Consider the following 10,451-nt stretch of genomic DNA (forward strand, 5'->3'; position numbering starts at 1 on the left):
CTGACCATAATTACACTTGTGCTTTCCATAAACTGCCGTAATTAGCCTATTATTTCAGTTGCAATCCTGCCAGTGGAAGCGATCGTGAGAGCAAATAAAAAATATAAAAAACATAATTCAAACCGCTGTGCGCATTGGCTCAAGAAGCAGAGAAATAGCCTATATGTAATTCCCTCCCATTCAAATCTATATATTTCATAAATATACCCATCAGGGAATGTTCTCTAAATGTTTTAACTTTTATGAGCGCACTCTTCCCCCTCTCTCTCTCTCTCTCTCTCTCTCTCTCTCTCTCTCTCTCTCTCTCTCTCTCTCTCTCCGCACCGAGCTCCGCCTGATCTTCTATAAGAACGGTGAGGCCGTTATCAATCGAGTAGGCCTATTGATTGGTCAGTAGGCGATGCTTTTACACCGGTTGATCTCTGATCTCCAACATAACCTGCTCCCGAGCGGGTTAGGTGTTCAGCCTGAGTTACCACTACGATTGAACCCGGTATCAAGTGATCCATCTTCGTGATAAAGAAAACCCTGGGTTGAACCTGAAGTTAGCTCGTTAACCCCAAATCTTGCTTCATAGTACAGGCATCTGGCCTCATAATGAAAGCATGTTTACAAGTGCCAAACAGCAGCTCCATTACCTTGTTCTAGTTCTGCCTGCAGAGCCTGGTAAAAAAAAGTAGGTTTGGAAATTTGTGTTACTTGTGCTTATTTATTTTTATGTATTATTATTTTATGTATTTTATTTTTTAAGTTCTTGAATTTACCTGGATTATTTTAATGTAAGCTATTTTGTAATTAATTCATTTTTATTGATTTTATTGATTGGATGAACTATAATTTGCCTAAAGATGATTATTTTGTATTTTTGTCCGTCTGATTGAATGCTTATGTTAAAAAATAAATCGGACGTTACTCAACAGTTACTTAGTACTTGAGTAGTTTTTTCACCGAGTACTTTTTTACTCTTACTCAAGTAATTATTTGAATGGCTACTTTTTACTTTTATTTGAGTCATATTATTCTGAAGTAACAGTACTTTTACTTGAGTACAATTTTTGGCTACTCTACCCACCTCTGTCGATACCTGAGTCTGTTTGACCACATTATTCTGTGTGTCTGTGTGTGTGTGTGTGTGTGTACTGTTTTGTAACCTGCTCCAAAAACCAGTGTATCCAGTGCAGTAGAAGGCGAGCAGAGGTCGGGAATGTGAATGAACACGCATTCACAACATTGCAATACTGCGACAGCAATAAAACAAAGGTTCACGGTTGATTGAACAAAGCGTTTTTCTGCTGCATTAAATCGCTGCTGCTCTTTAAACTGTAATAATAGTTTGCAGGGAAATTAGATTAGTCTGAACATAGCCTGGCGCCTGTGAGATGCTGAGGAGAAGAGTTTACACCCATGGCAGTCATGCCCTGCTTTCATCCCTCATGTGCCTCAACCTCATTATTTTGGGTTGGCAGTGTTTATGTGGTGGTGATAAGATGAAACAACTGGGTGATGAACATACCTGGAGGTCACACAAACTGAGTACAGGTGTGTGTTCTCATTTCCAAAAGACCAAAACAATGCTTGCGGTATTTTCTTCCGGCTTCTATAGAGTTGCATAGTCTGAGGCAAAGGTGTAGGTTTGGTTTCAACATTGGGGGGGGGGGGACCGGACAAACTGGGGGCTCTAGGGTAAGGTGACCAGATTTCTGAGACAAAATCCGGGGACACTTTCAGCTCAGAAGCATAAATACCTCCAAATCAGGTCATGTTTTTATCTTTGTAAACTTAAAACGGGGACACTGCCCCAAGGGCCACTAGACCTTGAGCTACACTGGGGCACACATCCCCATGGGCATGCTCCCCTGTAAGAAAATCTTGTCTATTTTAACATTTAAATGCATCAATCTGGTGCATTTTGAAAAGAAATTCAGAGGTTAGACTTGATTATTCTTATCTATGGATGGAAATCTTTGTGTTGTAGCCTGAACTATTTTGCACTTCAGAATTTTAACCATGCACACACAGGTGGAATAGTTTTTTCTTCATATTTTTGAATTAATGTCACTAGGAAGCACACCTTTAAGAGCAAAGTAAAGGTGTGGCTTAGAGCTAACCGAACGTGCAATCACCTCTGACTGCATGCTGTACCGTTTTAGCCCAGTAGACTGTACTAATGAATTGTGTCTCCGTTTTAACACTTACTAATGAATTGTCTTGTTTGTTTTTTTCTTTCATTCTGTTTCTCCCTGTTTTATATAACAAATGATACTGTATATTTTTTGTCTTAGAGCTAACCTCTACTTGTATGCTCTACCGTATTAGCTCAGTAGAACATACTTATGAATTGTGTCTCTGTTTTAACATGTCCTAATGAATTGTTACATGAGAATACATTATAATTTTGGCCCAAAGTTGGAGACCATGTAGAAATTTTGTTGCAATTTCAAAACCGGATTACCCGGGAACCACTTGTTGTACCGATGCATGTGGTGAGTGAAGAGTTTGTGAGATATTTCACAGAGAGTAATGGGTGTGCAGAGATTTATGCAGAATGCAAATATGATAACATTTCATGTGAGTTCAATGTTAATTTTCTCACAAACCATTTGTCACAGCAACTGGCGCTAATATCTTTGGAAAGCTTAGATTCTGGTTGAGGTGGTTGTGCCAGACTCACGCTTTTGGCTGAGTCGCTATCTGTCAGAGGGAGAGCAGGAGACGGTTGTGAAGAAGTTGGTAATTTCATGGCGCAGATTAACACTTTTGCATGCGCTATATCCGTGTCACATTCTCATTAGGGGCTGAGCCCCCCTAAAGGTCTGATCCTAGAATCGCCCCTGCTGCTACTTCGTACTTGTACTCCACTACACCTCAGAGGGAAATGTCATGTTTACTGCACTACATTTATCTGACAGCTTTTGCTTTATTGCTTGTTTCTGCAACAGCTCATTGAGTATCGGATACAATTAAAACTACTGAGGAAATATTTTCCTTTGACATTGGTCCAGTATTAAACGAGATCGCTGCAGTCGGCAACGGCGAAACAAGCTACAATGTAAGTAATAGGACGTCATAGGAGGTCAATTGTCCAGCTTGTTACGTTCATAAAAGTGCTCGTTTTGCCACTGACAGACTCAGATTACTATTCTAAGTGTCTGACAACATTATGGAGAGGTTTTCTAAGGAGGTCGAGCTTTCTGTTAAAGAGTAAGATCCTTTTTTTTTTTTTAAACATAAAAAGTCAGCGAAATTGCATTCACTAAACCCACCAGACTCCATGTAAATAAACAGTCACAGTGAAAACCGGGGACATTTCCGGGGACAGGTCACCGAAACCGGGGACTGTCCCCGGGAAACTGGGGACGTCTGGTCACCCTACTCTAGGGGTTATTCCCCAAAATTTCTGAAGAAATAAATCCATAAAATAACAGTAAAGGACTGGCAGCTCATTACCTGGACTTTGCATCATAAATAAAAAAAACGGAAACTGTGTGCAGCTCTACAGTTAAAATACAGAACATTTTCTATTTTTTGGCCTGTATAAAATTCTCTCAAATGCTCAGCTCATAAACTTCTGAAAACATAAAAAAATGACAACGAGGACTTAATCTCCTAAACCCCCTCCACCCCCCCAGAAACTACGCCTATGGTCTGAGGAGTTATTGAAGGAATAAAGGGCCTGTTAACTTTCTGCATAGACAGTGTTAGTTGACTGACAGTCAAATGCTTGGAACGACATAAACTCTCCCCGTTAAATCAAAGTGCTCCTACTTTATTGTGTCCTCACTATATCTGATTGTGCATACCCCATGGGTCCTAATTGTGTCTTTGAGCTGTGAGCTAATCCCTCACTCAGTCTAATGGCTCCATAAATATCTCTTTGACATTGCAGACCTCGTGCGGCATCCTCACAGTGTTTGACCCTGTGCTGCAGAGACCCTGACCTGCCCCTCTACTGCTCTCTATTAAAACCCAGGAGGAAAGTTAAATTCAGAATCTGTCACCTCACAGTTGACGCAGCTTTTCTTTTTTTTTTCTTCTTTCCCCTCCACAACTCCACCGTCCTGCTGTTTCATCCGTCCGTTAACAGTAGCACGGCTGCAGAAACTAAATTACTATGTTGAAAGTACTGTTTTCCACAGGAAACGCTTACTCGCACTTTCCAGGCTCGCTGTTAAAACTGGAAAATCAGTGAAGGATAAGAGGGCAGGGAAGAGGATGAGTGTGATTCCTGGATGCTGTCCACACGCTGCCTGACTTTAACCTATGTGTGTGTGTATGTGTGTGTGTGTGTGTGTGTGTGTGTGTGTGTGTGTGGGGGGTAAACGTGAAAGTGCAGCAGGTTAGCGGTGTGAGGTGGAGGCAGTGAGAGGGTCAGCCAGCTGGCTCGGACATCACGAGAGCTCTCACGGGCACAAACATGAGAACGTTGAGTTGCTTCGGTCCTGCTGAGGCATTCGTGAATAAACTCACGCACGGCTATTTTAACGGGAAAAGCTAAAGTTTATTCAAGTAAGCTTTCAAACATTACTTTTCTGTCCTCTACCGTAGAACCCAACCCCCATGCACTAATTGACTGTCATTCTCAATCACTACATGTTTCATAGAGGCATAAAGGGGACACAGTTGGGGCCACATGTGTTACATACTACCAACCCTCCATATGTTTGGTTCTACAAAAGACTAGCAATACACATATAACAATAAACACAAGAATTCTCATTCATTGTTAACCTTCATCTGCAGACTATAGCGGACTGTTTTTTTTTTTTTGCTTGGGGTGGAGATTTAATATTATGTGGCGTTTTCTTTTGCGGGATGCATATGTTTCACCAAAAGAAGTTCCTTTCTGAGACCCATTTTGCAGAGCCACTGTCCCTGCATCCGGAGCTTAGCGATGATTGTGATTGGTTTAAAGAAATGCAAACAACCCAGAGCGGTTTTTTTTTTCTCCTATCCTAGAATGTACGTGTGGTGTAGCGAGCCCTTACTCCACAGCGCTGTAGAGATAGAGCTGGCATTGCGAGACTACAGTGGCACTTGATAGAGAGAGAGATAGATGGATAGTCTTTATTGTCCACTGGGGAAGTGGACAATAAAGAAAAAAGTTAGTTTTCACAGTCTGTACAGTAAAAAGACCAGAATGCAATGCAGTTTGACTCTCTTGTTGTTAGCTAAGTGTACTATGGTGCACTGAAAACTATCACAAAATAAGTTCCAGACATGCACTGACTGTCACAGATTGATATCCAATAGTGTAAACGACTGCCAGTAGAGCAAATATTGACGTCTCTCAATGTGTCATTCACGTCCAGCCTGGCAAATCTCCTCTGTGCCTTTAAACCGCAGACCTGTCGGCCAGTCACACGGTGTATTGGCATGTCTGTAAATGAGCAGCATGTATCCCCCCGGACCCTCTCAGGATATTGGGTAATGTCTGGATTCCTTGCGTTGCGGCCATGCAGCACGGTGCTGGCCGTCTGCTAAGGCAATTGTCACGGCGGTGAAAGATATTGGGAGCGCAGCAGCCAAAATATGAAATAACGATGTGAACGGACTGCAGTTTTCCATCAGAGGCGACGTGCTGAATGTCTGCAACGAGAGGCCAAGCACTCTCAGGGCAGACGTGTAATAAGAGCTGGAGTGTGTGTGTGTGTGTGTGTGTGTGTGTGTGTGTGTCTGAATTGGCAAATGAACAGAGGGTGTGAACTACTCTGCAGTTGTTGTATGAAAGCAGGAAAAGTCAAGCTGACCAATGTGTGTCAGCACATGTATTAGTGTGTGTGAGTATGTGAACAAGCATGAAACATGTTCTGGCCCACACACAGCATGTGTGTGTGTGTGTGTGTGTGTGTGTGTTTAAGATCATGGCTTATTGTTAACTCAGTACAGCAGAGTGTGTGGAACCCACCCACTACTGGTGGGAGACTTAGACGTCAATCTCATATTTCCATCATGTTTTCAACATTGTTTTCATTAGTTTGAGGTTTGACTGCCGCTCTTTTATGCTGCCTTTAAATGGAACTCGTCTGGTACACGATATGCTTGGCGTTCAAGTGGTGAAGTTGCGAGAACACGGCACGGCAACATTAACGTTACCGCCGGCGTCTAGAAGCCACAGCGGCTAACAATTTAGGAAGCTAGCGAGTAGGTAATGTAATATCGAAAAAGTGCAAAGGCATGCCAGAGGGAAAAAAGATGAGACTGTTGGGAATATAACCATTTTCCTCAGACAAATTATTAAGAAAAACTCTGTGTGACTACGGTTGCAATATATGAACTCACCATGGGCCCACATTCTCCATAATATTTGTGTCTTAGCAAAACAGCTTTCTATAATCTCCAACTTTGCATTAGAACCTGAAACCTTCACTGCAGATTCAGACACATTCATTTACCATCCCTGGCCAGTATGGGGATTGAACCCATGGCTTTGGCATTATTAGCACCACGCTCTAACCATCTCAGCAAACCAGCCTTGCTTTTGAGACTTTTTTTCTTCCAGAATTAAAGCAAGACAGAACTTAACAAAATTGGACCAGGTTTGGATAGGCTACCTGGCTGTGTATGGTTTTGTGTTGAGCAGCGTTTGTGTGTGTCCTTGCTGCTACAGACATGGAAAGCAGCGCTATAGAGATGGAGACTTAAAAAAAAAGCAGACTGCTACGCTGGCCAGTTAGCTTCTGTTGAGGGAAGTTAGCTTAAATGCTAGACACCCTGCTTCGCATATGAGAGTTAGTGGATCCGCTGAAAAATGATCTTCCATAGGCTCTACCATTTCTGGAAACGTCAGCAAACACGACACTCCTCGCAAAAGTGGTGCTTTCAGAAAAAAATCCATTTTCATTTCAAAAGTGGATTGTACTCAAGGGGGTAAGCGTCTGTCAACAACCCGTAGGTCCTACGGCGCCATTTTGATGCTACCAAACGATCACTCGACGTTAGCATCCCACTCATGACTCCCATTCATTTTGACGTCACTTTGACAGCGAATAACTCTACATCTGAAGCATTTAAAGACTCTATTTGTCCATTGTTTAGTTCTAAAGAAACACGACAATGTATAAAAGGCTCCATTACCTTGTACCTCACGTTATGGCTCCGTAGCAGATGTTTTTGTAAAAATAGGCTAACGATTGTGTCATAACCACGCGACTTACTGTCGCATAGTAGAGGAATTACTGTACAGTACAGGAGAAGCTCGCAGGCAGTTTGGACTTCCATTAGCTGTTTAGGTTTAATTACTAATGTTAACTAGCATTTTAGTGATCAATAATTAGCCTGTGCCTATGTTATCTCCTTACATATACCTACGCTCTCCGTCTCTGCAAGATTGGGAATGATTGAGATGTGCATGTGTCTTGGAAGAGAACCAGATCCAGATTCTCAAATCGGCATACATTGTTTGAGAAAATTTCAGTACCAACACTTGAAGTCACTGTTTAAATGTTTCTGCTCACATAATGTAGTGTGTATTGCTGTATCAGAGATGCAGCAGAAAGAGTGGGGACTATAGAAAGAGGAGCCCAGAGGGAGCTTTGCCAGCTGGCAGCATTAAACGTTGCTGCAAGTTTATTAGCGAGTATCATCTTTCCAAGGGAAAATCCTCTATGAATATTTTACAAGACAATTAAAATTCTTCAGGGTCCTTCAAGCACATCAGTTTCAGGGTAAGTCATTGGCATGCTAAGAAACTGTTGACAGAGATATTTTGGAGTCAGTGTCTGTGTGTGTCCTAGATGGGTGTGTGTGGGTGTGTGGGGTAGGGTGGCAGGCAGGTGCCTCAGGCCATGCAAACAAAGGTTGAAGACCAAACTCTTAAAAAAGCTGGCCCGTGTCAAAGGGTTTGACAGCTTGTCAGAAAGTTGCAAACTTAGCGCAACTGACATCTGCTGCCATTTCGTTGTTCAGAAGTCTTCGAATTCTTGGAGATAACTGGCAATGTACACAAGATCTACAGATATGGCACCTATTTAATCAGGCTGAGGGAATGCACTGAATGTACCAGATTGATGATATATAACAGCCTCTGTTATTCTGTCATTCTTGTCAGGTGTCCAAGCTTCTCCCAGCATGCTTTTCTGAGCAGCTGATCGGGGTTTACAGTAGGAAGACTGATGAGCAGAGTGTGGATGCTAGACAGAAAGGACTTGGACCAGTGGTGTAAAGATAAGGGCTGGCCAAACCCTCAGGTAATATTTAGATCTAGGCTGTTATATATAGGACATGTACTGTGTGGGGCCCTCAGGCTGGAGGTTCTATTAAACAATAACCAAAAGAGTTTGGTCTATAGATTTAAGAAAATAGGAGAAAATAGCTGTAACAATTTACTAAAGCCCAAGTTGGCGCATAGCTTGTTTTATCCCTTATCACTATCACTTAAGACAAAAGAGCAAATCCTCACGTGAGAAGCTGGATCAAGGCATTTTGGATTAAAAAAATGACTTGAATGAATAATCATAACTATAGTCATCAAAATAGTTTCAGATTTATTTTATGTCCATCGACTCATCACTTTGCAGTCTAGTGGCCTGCCTCAGTAATGACAGCTCTCTCACTCTGAACCACTCTTGTTAATACTCTAAACACTTCTCTGTCTTTATTTACATGCAGTATGGAGACACTGCAACACCGTAAATCATCCCTGGGGGAAATATCCAGAACAACCCACCAGAGGTTATGGAAAATAGAGATTAAAAGTGAGAAAAGAAAGCAAATACTCCCTGCTACTTATTGGTTATAATGATTGAATCTATAAGGTGTATGATCACAGTGTAGTATAGATACCACATTTCTCTCCAAAAACAAATGATTTCAGAGTACCAGGATACATTACTACATGTTTGGGTCATATACTCAGTTTCTTTAGAGCCCTGTTCAACACTGAACACATATCTTTGTTTTAGTTTGATCATTAAACACACTTTACAGTTAATGTCTCACACTCCTTCATGTCTTGGTCTAAACTGAAGCATATTTTAGATCATTGTTTTATATCCGTCACATTTATGCTTCTCTGTGTATTCTGTGTGTATTCCTTATAATCAGGGCACGCTGTAAAGCACTACCCACATGGAGTGGACTTAAAGTGAATATTTAAATTGTGGTTTTGGGCTTTCAAATATTAAGGGGTGTTTGGTTTTTATGTTAATCATGTGCATTGATGTGATCATGATGGATCTGATTATATATTATATGGTAAGCTCTGACTTGGGAAGCACTTTGTAGAAGAATCATGATTACTATTAAAATTAAATAAAAAATTGAATTATTAACATAATGATTACTTTATATCAGGGGTCTTCAACGCTTTTTAAGCCAAGGACCCCTTAACTGAAAGAGAGATGGAGCAGGGACCCCCTACCACATATATTGTATGAAAAGAAGTTGCTCATTAAACTGGGCCTACAATACTGTGTGGGTGGCCTAAAGTCTTTATATATACCTTTTTTGCAAAGAATACTGTATATCACTATTTCTTACTGTATTCATACTATATAGCTTCACTATTTTAATGTAACCATCTGAGTGTGGTGAAGACAAACTTTCGATATCGTTGTGTTTTGCTCATGGAGTGAAAATATGTTAGATTCTTAATATATATTTGGGGCTGTAAAGGGAAACCTACCAAAGTTATTTGAGCCTTTATACTTCATCCCCCACTAAGACATGTTGATGACAGATTGTGCCTGCTCTATTTGAAATAAAATATAAAAAATGTTTTTGTCTTTGTGCAGTTTAATTTGTCCAACACCAGATGAAATCATACACTTGTGTTTTTTAGCTGTGATGACAATGCATCTAATATCTGTATTTTATTTAATTTCTGAATCCTGAATAGAAAAAAGAAATAAAGGAACAATTCGTAGTGCTATCAATTATGTCCCATACATTTCAACATGGAGTCAAAGTATTAGGCAATGATCAAAATTCAATTAAGTATATAATTGCTTATTATATTCTTCAACAAGTATTTCCTAATCACTAACAGTCTTTTTTTCTGCCCAACTGTGACAAAATCATGAGATGATCCAAGTCCCAGGATAGTCGCAGGAACTCATCCCCCTGGTGTAATACAGACACACGCACATTCTTCAACGTCTAGCTATATAATAAAAACATGTATTCATACATAACACATCTTAGGGGTTGAACAGACTGGTGGACTTTAACTCCTCCACGACGTTTTGAGCATGAAGTCGACTAGTCACTGACCGAAGGTTGAGTCTTTGAATCTTATATTGAGGTCCAATATACTACGTGAAAGAGACAAATTTGCCGAAAACATACATTTGTGTGACAGGTCAGATAGCTTAGAGTGATAAGAGACTGTTTGGAGGACAGAAGGTTGAGTGTTTGAATCTTATTTGTTTCATTAAAGGAATACGCCACCTGTTTGTTGAAATAGGGCTTATCACGGTCTCCTCATTTTTTGTGCATGCATCGTTTTAGTCCGG

The 10,451-nt window shown here is 40.8% G+C and overlaps 1 long non-coding RNA gene across 1 annotated transcript; it reads left to right on the forward strand.

Moving 5' to 3' along the window:
• Positions 1-8,049: 8,049 nt before the first annotated feature.
• LOC120553072 lies at positions 8,050-9,716 on the forward strand. The gene is made up of 2 exons (XR_005638093.1): positions 8,050-8,186; positions 8,608-9,716. It is a non-coding gene; the product is annotated as an uncharacterized LOC120553072 (long non-coding RNA).
• Positions 9,717-10,451: the final 735 nt, after the last annotated feature.

This window comes from Perca fluviatilis, chromosome 23 (genome assembly GCF_010015445.1).
Source record: "Perca fluviatilis chromosome 23, GENO_Pfluv_1.0, whole genome shotgun sequence".
NCBI classification, from domain to species: Eukaryota; Metazoa; Chordata; class Actinopteri; order Perciformes; family Percidae; genus Perca; species Perca fluviatilis.